The sequence below is a fragment of the Trachymyrmex septentrionalis genome, unplaced genomic scaffold (assembly GCF_001594115.1).
Source record: "Trachymyrmex septentrionalis isolate Tsep2-gDNA-1 unplaced genomic scaffold, Tsep1.0 scaffold20, whole genome shotgun sequence".
NCBI lineage: Eukaryota > Metazoa > Arthropoda > Insecta > Hymenoptera > Formicidae > Trachymyrmex > Trachymyrmex septentrionalis.
The window spans coordinates 3,780,747-3,797,707 of NW_017305180.1; the positions used below are offsets into that span (position 1 = coordinate 3,780,747).

The following is a 16,961-nucleotide window of genomic DNA, read 5'->3' on the forward strand; positions in this document are numbered from 1 at the left end:
GGCGAAATTAACGGAATGAAACAATGGGAACGACCGGGCTTAAGGGTTGCTGCCAGCTGTGTAATGGAATTAGGTCCGATTAAATTAGCTAAAAGGATTTTAGGTATGTACCGAAGGAGCAAACTACGTTTTCGATATTATCGTATTTCTTTCTCGTGCTCGCGAATACAACCGGTACTCTATTCGCCACTACCCTTTTTCTCTCTGTCTCTCCCTTAATGCAACTTCAATAACTGCTACGTATATACCTTACATTCATACAGGTTTCTAAGTGGGGAGTCTAAATGTTTTTTTTTCCATCTCATAAAAGAAAAGGGGGCAGGGGATTATATATATATAATACTTTACATGTTCAAATATAAAAAGTTAATCACTTTTTCGTATGAAATCACTTTTAATCTAAACTATAAAGATTGAAAATATCTCTTATATTACCACGTGCGGTAATGATTTCTGCAATCCCAATTCTAAAATGTGTGTGTATTTTCTGTTATATCAAATTATATATATACGAGTATATATATATTTTCAAATTAGTACATAATGAAACAATTATTTTAACTGTTTGGTGCAATATATCAAATGCTTTAAAGAAATTTAGATATGTAAGTTTATTTATTCACATTTTGTTCTATAGTTATCAACTTCAATCCATAATTTATTAAATGAACTAAATGGAAAGAATCAAATTACAAGTTAATGATTCTTAAAATTCTTTGATGCAGATACAGACCATCAAAAGAACTTTAATTAATGGCTTTATTTTAAAGAAGACTGTAAAAGAAAAAAAGAAATATAGATAGATAGATAAATATCGTAATTTATTAAATACTGTAAAACTGCATCCTCTCAAACGTTGAAAGCATACTTAAAAAACAAAAATATGTAAAATATTAAGAGCAAAATAAAAGCTAATGAAAAACTAACAAAAATAATAAAAAGTAACGATAGCAAAAGACTGAAACATAACACGATACAAACTAAATCGATAAAAATAATCAAACTGTAATACAAGTATCAAATATTTAAAATTATATCTCTAAATCTAAATCAGATGGATAATCACTGATATCAGTGCCAAGTGTGCCACTGTCAGTGAATTAAATATGAGATCCCTAATCTTTATTATGTGATCTAACCTTGTTTTAGTGCTTAAATTCTATGAATGCGATAATGGAAGATTGAAATTAATGTGAAAATGTAGTATTTTACTTATATAATGCTCAAACGTTCTTCCTTTTTTTAGTTTAACATCACTAATTAACTTCACTGCTAAGTACGCCGCTGGGTAATTAGTGACTATCCACTGATTCAGACTTCGAGAGATTTAAACTTAATAAATAATTCTATTAAAGTCACCCGGAGAGAGGTGGCACAACGAATATATTATATATTATATTATATTATTCGAAATTCCACAGCGCAAATATGTATCGAGGGGGTATCGTTTAAAAACTTAGCGCGGCACAAGGGTAATGACAGAATGTCTCCAGGAGGTTCATTGTATAGCACAAAGTCTTAAAGAAAAAGACAAAGAGAGAGAGAGAGAGAGAGAGTCGCAGGAAACATCCAACGAAAGAGGTACCAGGAAGCTTTCCCGCAAAGCAACGGAGATCTGAGTAAACATGATATCGCGCGTACGGCAGTAAGTGGATCTTTCTGAAAGGTTTAAAATTCATGCAGGAGTGTGGTCGTAAAAATAAGACACGACCGCCGCGTGCACTACTGAAAGCGCCGCCGGCAAAAATTCCTATGCGTCAATGCGCTATTTTCCGCCTAAGACTCTTTTTGCGCGCACGTCCGTTCTTTGATACGTTCAGAGAATCCCGAGAACGGTATCCGCGGAGAAGCGGAGTACCGCCTTTTCACGCGGATAGAGAAAACTTTTCCGCTCCTCCGCATCAGCATATACCGCCGGGAAAATTGCGGAGGAAGATCCCGGAAACGCATCCCGCCCACAGAGCGCAGCAGCCGAATTTCGTTCATTACGGAAGTTACCGGCCGCCCAAAGTAACGCGTGAGCGCGAGAAATAATTGACATTCGGCCGCTGTATCGCGCTTGAATAATAACCGGCTGGCTATGCGAGTCTCGCAGGATGCAATTTGTTTTCTAACAAGCACTGCTCGCCGCCTGCCCGACTTCGGATTACGCGAATCACTGTTTCATCACGGACGCAATTAGAAGCCATTCCGGGAGTCACGCGCTGTCTAATCGGCATTTCGGCAGTTCTTCGTTACTTCGGAGAGAGAGAGAGAGAAAAAAAAAGCGACAAACTTCGACGAGATTTGATATTTCCGTGAACACCGGAGATAGACGCGAGACCCTTCTTATTAGTTGCAAAGTTACGTCATGCTGAAAATGGAGGCGTCGACGCGACTAATAGTTCTCTATTAAATATTCACCGTAACGAAAAATCGATTCCAAATTCGTCGCGGAATTCATAATCGAAATTTGATCCGCTAAAAGTAGGACGTACTCGAAATAAAACTGTGACCTACAAAAGATATGGGAAATCGTTAATTAATCGAAATTACTTATATAAGAGTTACTCACGTCATTAATCGACGATTCCGAGTCTAACCGAGCTTCGGTTGTTAACTCAACTTTTTTATACGTCTATCCGTGTAGATAAATACGATGCAGTGACGCGAAAACAATGGAAAGCTACATGTGAAAAAACAAACGAAGAATTAAACAGCTGAAATTTATACCAACGTAAGCCGCATTACGTCATTATGTATAGAGCTGGCTGCAGTTTTGTTTCGCTGAAAAGTAAGCAACTTAATAGAGCAAGGAATATTACGTGCGAGCAAATGCATGTACATCATTTGCATTTCTGTATTTATAATACATTCGCGAGCGCGAGTCGATGAGATAATTCATGCGGGGAATCCTTCAAATTGCGACGCTGCCATTACGCGGGCATTTCGCGGGCATGCCCCGTTAAATGGAGAGAAATGAAAATTCGACGAGAACGTAAAGGTACGTCTCACGACGTCCGATTTTATCCTTCCTTGGGAAACACAGCGGACAGGGAGGAAATATTTGCGCTAAAGCGAAAGCGCCACACGCATAAAGCCGAGGCATTATCAACCGGATGGAAAACAATGGAGAGATATCGATCGCCGATTCGCCGCGGTATGCATCCATTCGGATAAGGCTCGTCGCCGTTGCGGCGCCCGGTTTTACGTTCACACTTTCGACGCATTTAAGTACCTATGAGCTGACAAGTTAGCACACGTCTGCCAAGATTCCCCGCACTGGCGGAATATAGCTCGCGAAATATCCGCTGGTCGGGAAATTATTATTGCGCTTCGTGCTCACTGCTTTGAGATTGAAACGCGTCGTAACTTTTTCATTCAACACAACTTTATACGCACGTAACCATTATTGAAGTTTATGATAATATGATTTATAATATAATACGAACACGATATGACAACAACGTGAATTATGAAAGTAAGATTTTTTTTTCCAACGAATTAAAAATTTATCCTTAATGAAAAATAAGTATCGTTTGATCTTTTAGCAATTCGGAATTTGATTTGATTTCAAATTAATCTCTGTTGTTAAAATATATTGAGATATACGTGTATACGTGCTTTTATTAATACTACTAAAACTGTTGATTAATTTTATCTATAATTTTTTTATCTATAAAAATTTATGTATAAAAATGTACATCTATAAAAAAATTTGTCTTTCAATTTTTGCACTGATTTTATATTCATAAAGAAATTTGCAGAAATGAATTCGATGCTCTACTCAAAAAAACGAAAAAGAAAAAGTACATGAAAACGGCGTAATGTGTGTGGATCTTCTCTAAGCAATAATTAATTCCTTAAATGAATATCAAGATAAATATAACGGTAAGCATAATTCTAGCTATTCTCATTCGTTCTAATCTAATCTTAAGAGAGTGCGAAAAATACAGCCGTAAAGAGGAAGCCGGCTGCAAAAAAATTCCGCGTTGCATGCACGGATAAAATCAAGAAAAAAAATATTCGACGTTCAGCAAATTTTCATTAAAAGAAAGATTCATACGTTATCGCACATCGTATCGCACGTCGCCACGCAGTATCATTTTCAGCAAGCCTGCAACATTTCAATGCGTAGCCTCGCATGAAAATGGTTGCGTGCAATTATACGGAAAATACTTTTCGTACCAACGAGCTTTCGTGTTATCGAGTTAAAAGCATGCCGTATATAATATCAAGAATGGCATATCAACATTTTTTTTGCGAGCACTCGATTAAAAAATAATGCATCTATATGTGAAAAATTACTCCAACAAATCACTTTATTAATTTTATCAAAAGTTAATGGAGTTTTGTATTAAAATCATCAAAACTTAAACAAAATGTAAAAAATAAAACAGTTAGATATGCTCTTTTCGAATAATATATTTTATAGGTATATATAGAACGTCCTATTTTAAATGGAAATAGTTGTATATATTTTTAAACTTGACGTTGTACAAAAAAAGTTTCAGATAAAAGTTTTAAGTTCAAGAAAATAACATTGGTTTAAACTTCAGGATTAAATGTCAAGGCTATATAAAAATCTATCATTTGTTTTAAACGGAATACTTTTACTTTTTTTATGGAAATGGTAAGATCATCGGACGTCGAACAAAAGAGGATTTGTGGCTTGTAAAAAAAATTGTTAATTTTATATATATTCTATACTTTATTCTGATACATCTTGATATTATACATGAAATAAATATCTTGCAAAATTGTTATTTCTCAATGATCTTATCTTAACACTTTCATGTACAAAATGATAAGGTAAATTAAATAAAGATAACATAAAATTACTTGATAAAAACATCAATTTCAATATACTATAAGTACATTACTTTTTTGCAAATAACACTAAGTCGTTGTAGGGCCTATGTTTTTCTTTACACCGATTGATTTATCTAATTATTCTATTTATATAAAAGTACTAAGATAAAAATCATTGAAAAATGAATATTTTACAAATATCATTTTACATATTTCAAATTTAATGTCAAGATACTCGTATACAAGATATTTTATTTTAAAAAATAGTCATGATTTTCATCCAAGATCAAACCAATAACACTGTTTGAAATTCTTTATCTGAAAATTTTTATCTGAAATATTATTTTGTACACTAACAAGTTTAGGAGATAATGTTGTTTCCATTACATGATGAGACACGCTGTATACATACACAAACATATACGTAAACATATACATTAGCTAATTGTAAATAGAATCTTGGTTTTAATTAATAAATGCTAAATGCATACATGGAAAAGTAGTCACAATTCTGAACGAAGTTTAGATGTTTTTTTTACTAATTTAAGCATATAAGCATTCATAAAATTAATAATAATTAATAAATGTAAATAGCAATTCAATAAATTTGAAATGTATTAAATGAAATTTTGACTAAATACACTTATAAAAATTAATGTAATTAATGTCATAAAAATATCTAAAATAACTCTGAGAATTATTCTCTTCTATTCATATTTTCCTTTCAATATCGTCTTTGCTATCTAATATTAACATATTTTACAAGATTACATGTACATGTGATACAAGATACGTGTGTGTGTGTGTGTGTGTGTGTGTGTGTGCGCGCGCGCGCGCGTGTGTGTGTGTGTGTGTGTGTGTGTGTAGAGTAAAGTCTCCGCAGTTTAAAATATTTATCCTTCGACCGTATAAAAAAAATATTCAACGAAACGATCGAGTAGCCGAATTTCTTCTGCGAATCGTGCGGTAAATCGGTGGATGGCGTGCAATTAGAACGCGAAATTGGTCGCGTGTAAGAGAGCGAGGGGTTAAAAAGCCGCTCAAAAGCAATTTGACGTAGCGTGGTGGATGCATTGGGTCGCTTTGAAGCCATAAATTCGCGAGGGGTTGGGCAATTGCGGGTGTGACGGGGGTGGTCGCGTTGTCCAATCGGACGTTGCGCTCTGGCTGCTCGTTCATGCGTTTCAACGCTTGCAAATCATTCATTCCGACTCATTGTCGGCAAGTTGGCTGCGCTACACGCACGTTGTCACACCACACAAAATGCATACTCTCTCGCTCTATCTCTCCTTCTCTTCCCTCTATTTCTCTCCCTTCCCCTCCTCCTCCTCTCTCTCTCTCTCTCTCGCGCTCGCTCGCTCGCTCTCTCGCTCGCTCTACGCCACGAAATTCCTCGGAACAGGACGCAGCGGGGAGACCATGCCCTTGAATATTTATCGTTCCCGCGGGATCGAATTCTGCGTCGACGAGCCCGCCGTCGAGCCGCACGAATTGGCGCGAAAACGCGGTCATTATGACGCAACCAAGCTACGAATCGACAAACAAGATCGTTATTGAGACGCGCTCCGGAATAAAATTATGCGTCAAGGTAAGGAGAGGAAGAAAAAAAATCCCGAAAGATTGTGCATCGATAAAATTCGGGTGTTGCTACTTCAGTAATCGCGTCAGATCGTTTATTTAAGGCTCCAGCTACGAAGAGAACAGCTCTCAGTTATGTTCAATTATTCATTTGCTTCCACTTACATTAATTATTAATGAATTACTTCATCTACTAATGATATTGAATATGCAATAAGCTAATCAAACAGCTATGATTCGCGTATAACTACTAAAATCGCAATATGTAACTAATTCAGGATACACGCAACGAAGTGTGTGTTTACTATTTTTATTATATGCATCCTCGAATCTCATTCAGTTTTAAAAGCTCGCTGAATTATTTTGGAGTACGCATGCTCCTTTTAACTCCGTTGCAGAGCTTCATTAGCGATCGATCCATCATTCGAGCAAAATGGAACGGAGTTTCCAGCGACCTTTGTTATTCTAAAGCGGACGTGTGATTACACAACTTTCCACTTTTTTTTTTTTTTTTTACTAATGAAAAAGTGAAAAGTGAAAATTTTACGCGCGGATACGCTCGGAGCTGTCACACAGCCGTACAGCTTTTATTTTCAGCGGGAAGCCATGAAGATTCGATTACGTGAGATTCGATTGCGTGAGATTCACGTGAGATTTGAAACGATGAAAAATACAAAGAGGGAAAGAGTTCACTGACAATCGCGCGATCGAGTCTCCCGCATCGAGTGTAATCGCGAGATATATCGGACACGAATATAACGGATACGTCAAATAACGGTCTCGCTTTGCGACACGCCGCATGCTGACGTCGTATCGAGTCTATGAACTCCCGATCCTTCACAAATCGCAAGGAAGGGAAGGTTAACAGGCCACGACGAGAGGAGAGACGAACAGAGACGGGAAAGGAAAGAGCGGGAAGGGGTGAAAGAAGGGGAAGAGAGAGAGAGAGAGAGAGGGGGGGGCAGTCTCAAGCGAGACTGCGAGTTCGTTCGAGCATCTAAAAAAGGGGAACGCAAGAACACCCGTGGATTTACGTTGATGTATCGCCCGAGGTGAGCGAGAAAGAGAAAAGACCGAGTAAAAGGAGAGAGGATAAAGGCGAGAGGAGAGAAAGGCGGAGCAGGGGCAGGAGGGAGAAATATTTGTAGATTATGCTGGCGGGTCAGTCAACGCCGCCCGCCTGTTCTTCGCGAGAACGTAGCCTGTCATGGGACTAAAATTAAAACGAGGCACACCCTGATACCAGCATGCGTGCGCCTAGAAATCCCTAAAATACTTCATATCGAGATATTATCAATGTTATTTGACATCAAAAGTGTGTCATCATTTCCAAACACTAACCTGACAATAATAATACTTTAAGCCTACTAAATGATACCCAGAAATATCTGCAAATGCGACATATGTCGATGTGAATCACAACTTTTTTAACGGTATATATACTTTCGTATTAAAATTAATTACAAGCTCATTGAATGAAATCAGAGTTCGAAAAATTCCTTTTACTATCAACAAACCCACATTAACGCTGCAAAATAGTGTACTTCTGACGTAAACTTCCAATTAAGTTTAAGCGCACCCTTCAATTCCGATATCAATTCTAAAAACTTTATTAATCTCGAGTAATCCTGAAGTGATATTTAAGAAAATGGAACACGACGATATTCGTGAGAAAAGGTTGGAAAACTTGTGTCCTTTTAATTTCACCAAGATGGGCCGTTTGTGAAAAGGCGAGTCGGCGACAGTAAATTGCAACAGGTATAACAATCTTATTTGCATGAGGATCTTTAAAAATACATTTTAACCGAGATAGCAGATCTAGACGGCGCAAAACCGTATGCACCTTACGGAATACGTTGTCAAGAGTTTACGGTTAAGACGCCACGGAGGTGATGCTCCATGTTTGCGAGCTTACTCACGCTGCTAACGTCGGCGCCGCTTTTGCTCCGTTCCTGCTTTGTGCGCTTTCAGGCGCGACAACCCGCGTTACTCAACTTACTTACGCGAGCGACCCTCGAATTACGTCGTCCTCGAGTATGCACGCGTCATCTTTTTGCGTCTCCCTACCTCACTGACACATCTTCTCCCACTAAAGATTAAACCGGTATACAGGATAGCGGACAATCGGCGAAATCAGCAATCGGTTATATATCGCTCCAATGAGCTTTTCTCAATTAAAATGATATTACAAAGACTACTTATCTGTCTTCGTAATTTAATTAGCTAAATCGAATTTCCGTCATGGCAAATTCCACTTGTAATTAACTGAAACACGAGGTTTTGTAATAAATTTTCACCCTTCCCAGCTTAACTTGACGACTTTTAATTCTTTATATTGTATTAATTAAATACTTAGTGAAACATAAATTTTTCATCAAAGCAAAGTCGACACACAATTAATCAGAAAACGCTTTTATACTCCGATTGCGTCGCATTATACAATATCTATGATTTTCTCGCGTATCTCTTTTTCCCATTCCTTGAATGGAAAAAAAATCGATTAAATAATCAAACGTTTTTTCTAGAATGAAAGTCACTGACAAAGTGAAAAATTCACCGAGTGCCACCTTTCTCGAATTCGATCGATATATAATAATCACTGATTGACTCACAATGTCGAATCAAAGTGATTACGATATTAAAATCGCAGTTATTATCTAAACTGAATTAACATACTATTGATAATTCGTAAAGTTATTTTTGGGATTTCTTATTATGGAATATCTTTCAATTAAACATTGTAGTCTCTTCGAGCAGAATTTACATTTATTTCATCTTTATAGAAGCATGACGAATTATTAATAATGCATCAATTTACACATGAAATGTCATTTCCAGAAAGGATATTATTGTTATAAGAGTAAATGATATTTTAAAGTTAAATATACACGAATATATATATATATAGTTAAAAATAAAAAAATAGCAAGACTTTCTGGTACCTCCTACTCATCTTTACATTTTAATATCCCTGGTGATAATAAAGCCTCACAATAAAACTAACAACATTTTGTACGCTATTTTATTTAAATTAAATTTTAGATACTTCTATATTTTCGCACTATATTCTGCATTCTATATTTGGCATTATTAAAAGAAAAAAAGATAAAAATGAAAGTTAAAAATAATTAATAAAGGTAATATTTACAAAAATTTAAAATTATATAGTATAATAATTATATTAATAACGCACTTTACGTGTTTAATTTTTTTACTAACATACACACGCGCTTTAAATTACAATTTAAGTTACAAACACTAATAAGAATACGACTTATTTTAGTGCGTGCTCCGTTAAAAACAAAATGAATTAAGAGAAACAGCGAATATTTTACCCCGCCCATTGTCCCATCTAGATTTAATTATTTCGCTAAAATACGATATTCTAATTGTCATCTTAATTAAAAATTTATCTTAATACTACATTACTTTCAACAATATTTGTATACGAAACAAAAATAAATCGTACCTTTCACAATACATCCATTTAGAAAATGCATGACTACTGAAATATTCTAAATATTTTATATAATTTTTTATAATCTAGCGTAAGCTAAGCGATTTGAAACGTCATGAACACATATTGCAAAAGTCGAGATATTATATTTTTTTCTATCAGTTATTGTTATTCCTTTCACTAGTTAGAAAATTTAAAAAATATATAAAAAAATTTGCAACGCTTCCTTAAATAATAATTTAAAAATTTTTATTTAAAAAAATTTAAAGAAAAACTAAAGTATCAATTTTAAAAATTTAAAATTGATACTCCAGTAATTTAATATCTTATCTTAAGTTAATAAATTCTTAGATTTCGCGACTTTTCCCAATTTTCATTGCTCTTACCCTGGCCACTTTTTCATTCCCTGACTTTTCTTGATTTTCCCTTTTTTGACCGCTTTTTTGACAATCCTGATAAGCTAACATAATTTTTCACTTTTGCACAAATTCACAAAATTAGAAGAATAAATCGTCAATATATTATATTTCACGAAAAGGAAGAGAGTATGAGAACAACATTTTCTATGCAGCTGTTTCGCATTTCGATTATTGTTAGCCGAAAACTGAAAGATCTTCACAAATCTCAAGGCAGTTGGGCATTTTGCCTGGGATAGTCTCGCACGCGTTACGTCAGAGCCCATAAAACAAGCGGCTTCCGCGCCTGTAATCTCTCTTACACATCTACGTACGGTCGCCGACGATGATGTCACAGGATAATTCGCCATGATGACGCCGCGAAAAAGAAAAGTACACAAGAGCATTCGCTAATTCGTCGTACAGCACTGGGCGTTGTAACGTTTGTGGGTGTAACCGATAAATTTCAGTCGACATATTCGACACAAAACGTATTATGAAAATTGCATTCTGACCTTTGATCAAATCTCGGAAGAACGAGTTGTAAACGCAAGTGCCCACGTCAGATTGTTACACGGGTTTCGCTGTATTTCCCGGCTGACGTAAACTTCCGGTGCGCAGCTACCTGCGTACAACGTATATTGAGAACGCCCGAATGGGAGGTAGGAAATTAAAGTCACGTAGGTGAATAAATAAGAGGAATGTGTAACAAATTAAACGTTTATGACATGCGGGTTTAATTATAAATATTAAAGTTTAAGTTGTTTGTCTCGTGCCGTGTGCCAGTTTAATCCCTTAAAAGCATATTAGATAATAAATATTTCATTTTCTTTGAACAGTTTGCGGCGTTTCATATCGTCAAAATAGATTACCGCAGAGTTATATAAATATCGATAATAATAAAACAGAATTCTATTCTAGATATTTTCATCGGGATTTAAATATAAATTTAATGAAACGATTAAAACCGTTTCTAAATCTGAACAGTAATATTGAAATCTTTGACACATAATTCCACATGTAATGTATAATTACGTATTTGCTATAAGTAATATTTGCGTACAATTATCATATTAAAAATAATATATATATATATACGAAATCAATTTATGTGTAAGTGTGCACGGGTATTTAAAAATCGAAATTAGTGACGTCCATCAATCAAACGTAGCGATAACGTCGCTCGCATCATTACGCAGATTAAGATTTGTCACATCTGTCATGCCCGCGATTAACATCCTAGTAAAGTCTCGCCTAAGTCGCATTGTGAAAAACGTATCGATTACACGGGTATCGTTGTAAAAGACCTTCGGGTGTCGAGAGCCTTCAGATAGGTAGGTGCGACTTCCTACGGGTGCTGTAAACACGTCGAAAACCACCGGCTAAACGCCGGCGCTAGAAAAAGAGTCCCACCGTGCGCCCGGCAGGGAGGAGAGGAGCGTGGAAGGCCTCTCAATAGGATGAAAGACGGCGAGGTCGGAATGTCAGTCGGACACGCCCATTGGAAGGTACTGTAATTTGATGCGTTTGTGCGCGGATGCGCGTCACCACCGGAGCGACGCATTTACGCGCGGCTATGTCTGCGTCTATGTGTCTCTTCCTCCTCTTCCACCTCCTCCCTGAGCCTCTCTCTCTCCCTTTCCCTCCGTCATGAAAATTATCCATCTACGTTATGTCATGTAGAAAAAATATGCGCGGCCAGGATATATGGAAGAAACGCGATCCGATCGAAATCGATCGTACGTGTTGTAATTATTGCACGCCCGTTCGTAATCGCAAAATCGGCAAAATGAATAACGAACCTCGAGAAATTTCGAATAAGCGAGGAGATCAGGAATACCTATACATCGCCCTCCTTGTAATTTCGAGGCCTTTGCCCGCGCCTACGACCAGGTATTCAGGTAAAAATATAAACGCGAAAGCTGGCAAGATTTAGGTTAAAATTGGCTCTAAATCCTCTCAATCTATCTTTAATCAATTGGCGAAATTGGCGGGCAATTAAGCGTAAATGAGAGAATAAATGATACCTACGCATTATTAATAATTCTCGCAAATTAATATCGCGTAATGTGATCGCGATAATCACTCACTGTATAGAGACGTATCGGCAATCGCCGTTGTAATGATTCATTGACACAGTTAATTAATAATGAGGAAATAAAGAATTGTAATTCAGCTGATATCTATACGGCTACCAGCTTGTAAAAATGTAATCTCACTAATAATGCAACACAAGATGGACTCCAACGGAATATTCTAAGAAAATAACCTTTTCAGAACAGGTGAATCCTTTGCGAAGAAAAGCCCCGTAATTCGTTTTTGACAAAAAAATATGTAGTCGAGAAACAAGCAATCGTAACTCTACACTCTTCATCTACACTTGTTTTTATTTTTCTTTCCTCTCCTGTTTCAAGGCACAAGTATACGTGCCGCTATAAATATGGCAAGTGTGAAAAAGTGTAATAAAAGAATTTCTCGGGCAACAAGGTTACGAAAGCTTTCGAGACGTCGCACCGAAGCACGAAGACGTCACGATAAGACGTGATAAAGAAGACGCATACGTACTCTCAAACGCCAACCGTCGTCGTTCCCAGCTGCAATTTAACGCGTGGTCGAATCTCACAAATTTTCAGCCGCGAAGGAGCCTCCGCTGGTATCTTCCACTACACGCCGCGTCGTTCAATCTCTCGAAACGGATTCGTAATTGCGCCGATGTATGGCCTCAACGACCTGTCGAACGCGCTCGAACGTTTTTCCGACGCGATAACCGACGAAACCGCAGAATCCGCTCGCACACGGAGAGACGCGAATTGCGAAAAGATGGAGGTTACGTGCGTTCCGATGCACGCGCGCGCGCGCGCGAGCGCGAGCGCGACAAATGAAGCGCGACGTCGAGTTGTCGAGCGAGAGAGTGGCAGTTGAACGTTTCGAAATGCGGTTATCGCTGCCCGCGCGATAATTCAGTGCCGACAACGATTAAAAGTGCCAGCGGTGAACGAAGCGGAGACGAAAATTCAAGCCGACCGTGCCACTCCGGTTTCTCGCCTCGACTGGACCGATCCTCGATTCCTCGCGCGCGCCGCGCTCTTTGAGTGACCAACTTCAGAGCGGAACGTTCCATACGTCTCGATTTCACGTTCTCGAGATTACGTTACCGCGAACGCGCCTCGTCATTTTAGACGCAATACGTTAATTTATTTTTAGATCACGTTTCCTTTCATATCTCTCATCTCCGTTTATTTGCGACTTATACTTGATTAATCGTGTTTGTCGATATATATGTGATACCATAATGCTGTGTTAAATATATATATATGTGTGTATATATATTTAAATGAGTTGCACATATCATCATCGACCAGTATTTGCGCAGACGATCGCAAGAATGAGAACCAATTAGCATGAAGCAAGAAACGACATACGCGAAACGTTATTCGATTTCATCTGTTTTAGATTCAAATAGATTCAAATGGATTATATATAAATACGTTTTCTTCCGCACGTATTCATATATATATCTATATGTACTCTACCGCTCATTACTCACTGTTTTTCTTAATTAAATGTAGAAGAGTGAATTGCAATCTTTTTTCTATATATATTCTAGTCTATATATCTTCTCCTATATATATTAGGCTTAATTATAATGTTTGATAGCTCGAAATTTTAAATTCTAAATATTGCTGCTTACTAAAAGTGACAACTGAAAAAGTCAAGTTTTCCGGAAAAGAGGGAAAACTTGACAAAAAATTATTTACTAATCAAACAATATAAAAAAAATATATTCTTAACATAATCAAATGTCTTTTTTATCATTTTCGTTTTCACATTTCTTAAAGAACCAATCTTTTTACTTATGACGATTTCAATAATTTTTTTATAAAGTCAAATTAGTTAATTTTTTATGACTGATAGGCTTATGTTTACTTAACTCATTCGTGGTAATAATTCGAAAGTTATGTTTTTTTAATTGTACTACTTTTGATGTAAAGATGCGATAAATAAAGAGAATATGGTAGAATTAGAATAAAATTTAGAATGTAAGTATCTTAAAGTGAAATGAAAATTACAAAAGTGAACAAATTCACTAGAATGTTTATAGTTCACAAGTCAATATCTAGTAAATTAGTTCGCTTTTTAAATTTGTTTTAAGATACACAATCGATCTCTAAGGACATAAAAAAGATATATACAAAAATTGGAATAGATAAATACTTTTGAGTGGTAACATATATGTGTGTATGTTGTGCGTAGATAAAATACCCTGCGTCGAATGACTTTTTCTTCTTTGTCTTTCTTCCTCCGTGAAATAATTTTTGTCTGTATTCAATAAATTAAATCACGGTGATTACAGATATCCGTATTGATAGTTTGACACACATGAAATCTAATTGCGCTATGAGTGTCAAACTGTCAATATGGAAATTGTCACCCCGATCGAATTTGCAAATACCTCGAGCACATTCTTTTGACGGCGTTTTCAATTGCAGCGATGCAAATCACGATGGATGCGATATTCAGCCTTCATAAAGTTATGCTTGATTAAATACGTATTCGATATGTGTATAAAAAGCGATTGCAATGCGTTTCCCACCTGCCATTTCACATTTGACTTTTAGATTTTAATTCGGAGTCCAACTTTATGCGGCATATAAATTTATATGAAAGTCGGAGTAAGGTGAATTACTCCCGATGCAGATTATCTCGATTAAAAAAGTGCACGTAATACCGCATGACTGTAATATACACAAAAATAACATGACAATTATTTCCCGTCGCGCCGTCCAACGATTCTTCGACCAGTTTAATTTCATCATGCCTTAAAATGCTGATAAGAACTGTTTTCCGCGACGTCGCCCGAAGTAATAAAAAAAAAAAAAGTAGAGGTATAAAGTTCCCGCTTCGACTAAACAGTTATATATATATGTATATATCAAGTATCACGATAACTTGCATTTTAAGACCCGTATTCTCATTAGTGGACGTGTGACGTCGGCGTTTACCGCATCGAGGAGATGCCGAGCTCTTGCGACACTTTCGTAAACAAATATCGCGTATAATTTTTTTTTCTCGCGATAACGCCGAGGCGCGCGACTCGCGATGAATTTTTGAAAAAAACAGTCGCGACGCGATAGAGACGCATAGAGATGCGCTGTTCTCGAGCCGCGTGACGTCACCCCGACGGACGCGCGTTTATGTACATACATATGTATTACGCATATTAACCATGTAAAAACCTACGATACTCTATATATATATATATATATATATGTATGTATATATATATATATACGCGGCGCCCACACGGAAAATGTCATCTATCGCGAAACTTTACTCGAATCACCCCGCGGATCGCCCTAAGACGTCTTCAAAAACACTACCAAAGTGCCTCCGAGTATCTTATTTTATTCTTGTTTAGTAATGATAAGGATAAAAAAATACACGTTACAAGAAAATTCCGGATTGTAAAGCGCAAAAATATAAAACAATTTTATTACTTATTCGAGAAAAAGTTGATAAAGAAGGATCGATAATGAGGATAAAAAAATGATACTCGGCAGGGTATTCGAATAGTGTATTTTGAACGTAGCCCCACTCGTGTGTTTACGGACCGTATCTAGAAGAACCGCGTCTCACACATACACACACACACACACACACACACACACACACACACACAACACACACACACACACACACACATACACACCGTTTGCTTCGCAACACGCACGCACACATAAATGTATCACGCGCAAAAGATAGACGTACGCACATGACAGGTATGCCCGATAGGTAAAACCACAGATAAGGGAATACTTTGTATATGCATTACCTTGCTCCGGAACACGCGAAGGATTCAGACGCGATCCTCGCCGTGATGTCGGTCACCTTGACGCAAAGATGCTCGCGATGTGCTCGTCGATGATGATTGCAGATTTTATCTCTCTCTCTCTCTCTTTCTCTTTCTCTCTCTCTCTCTCTCTCTCACTCTTTCCCTCGCTCTCTCGTTGCGTTCTTCTCCTCGGAATCGCCTCCTGGATGCCACCAAAACACAAGGTTGAAACTTCCGCCGGACACTTACGATTCTATGTCAAACACCACTGTGCTCCGGAAAAAGTATCCTCGGCTCTCACTTTATACTGTAGAATCCCGATGTGATTTTCGCGGAGACACGATACGCACGGACGACGATCGTACGGTATCCGTGCGAGTTTAATTCGCGAATGGAGAAAAAAAACGACCGCTCTCGCTCTCTCTTTCTCTCTCTCTCTCTCTCGCACACGTTAGCCTACGTTTTGCTGATCCGTCGCTGCACCAATGTTCCAACTCATAATCAGCTTTCCCCGATCACACGAGCTCCGTGTTTTTTTTTTCTCGGATTCGCGCGCGCTTGCCGCTTTCTCTCACTTGCTCTTTCCTTCCGCGCTTCTCACGCCGTCTCTTTCTCTCTTTCGGCCTCTTCCTTCTCTCTGCTTTCTCTACTCCGCACGCGCGATGCGTTTTTGATGTTTCCTGACGATTCAGAAAATGTCAAACGTCAGTGCGAGCCGTTGACTACGAAGCACGCGCGACCTGGACAAATGTTGCAGCAACGATAAAGGCGACGACGGCGACGTGGGTGACGAGGAGGACGACGACGACGACGACGACGGCGACGTACTACGTGTCGTGACGATGACGACGACGGCAATAGTAGCAGCAGCGACGGCAGCAACTGCGGCGGCGGCGGCGGCGGCGGC

General features: G+C 37.7%; 1 protein-coding gene across 1 annotated transcript in view; it reads right to left on the reverse strand.

The window, feature by feature from the left end:
• Positions 1-16,955, reverse strand: part of LOC108747670 (probable serine/threonine-protein kinase yakA) — a 381,535-nt gene extending 364,580 nt beyond the window's left edge. The window contains exon 1 of the mRNA XM_018485287.1: positions 16,055-16,955. The gene's annotated coding sequence lies outside the window, so the exon portion shown is untranslated. The remainder of the gene's footprint in view (positions 1-16,054) is intronic.
• Positions 16,956-16,961: the final 6 nt, after the last annotated feature.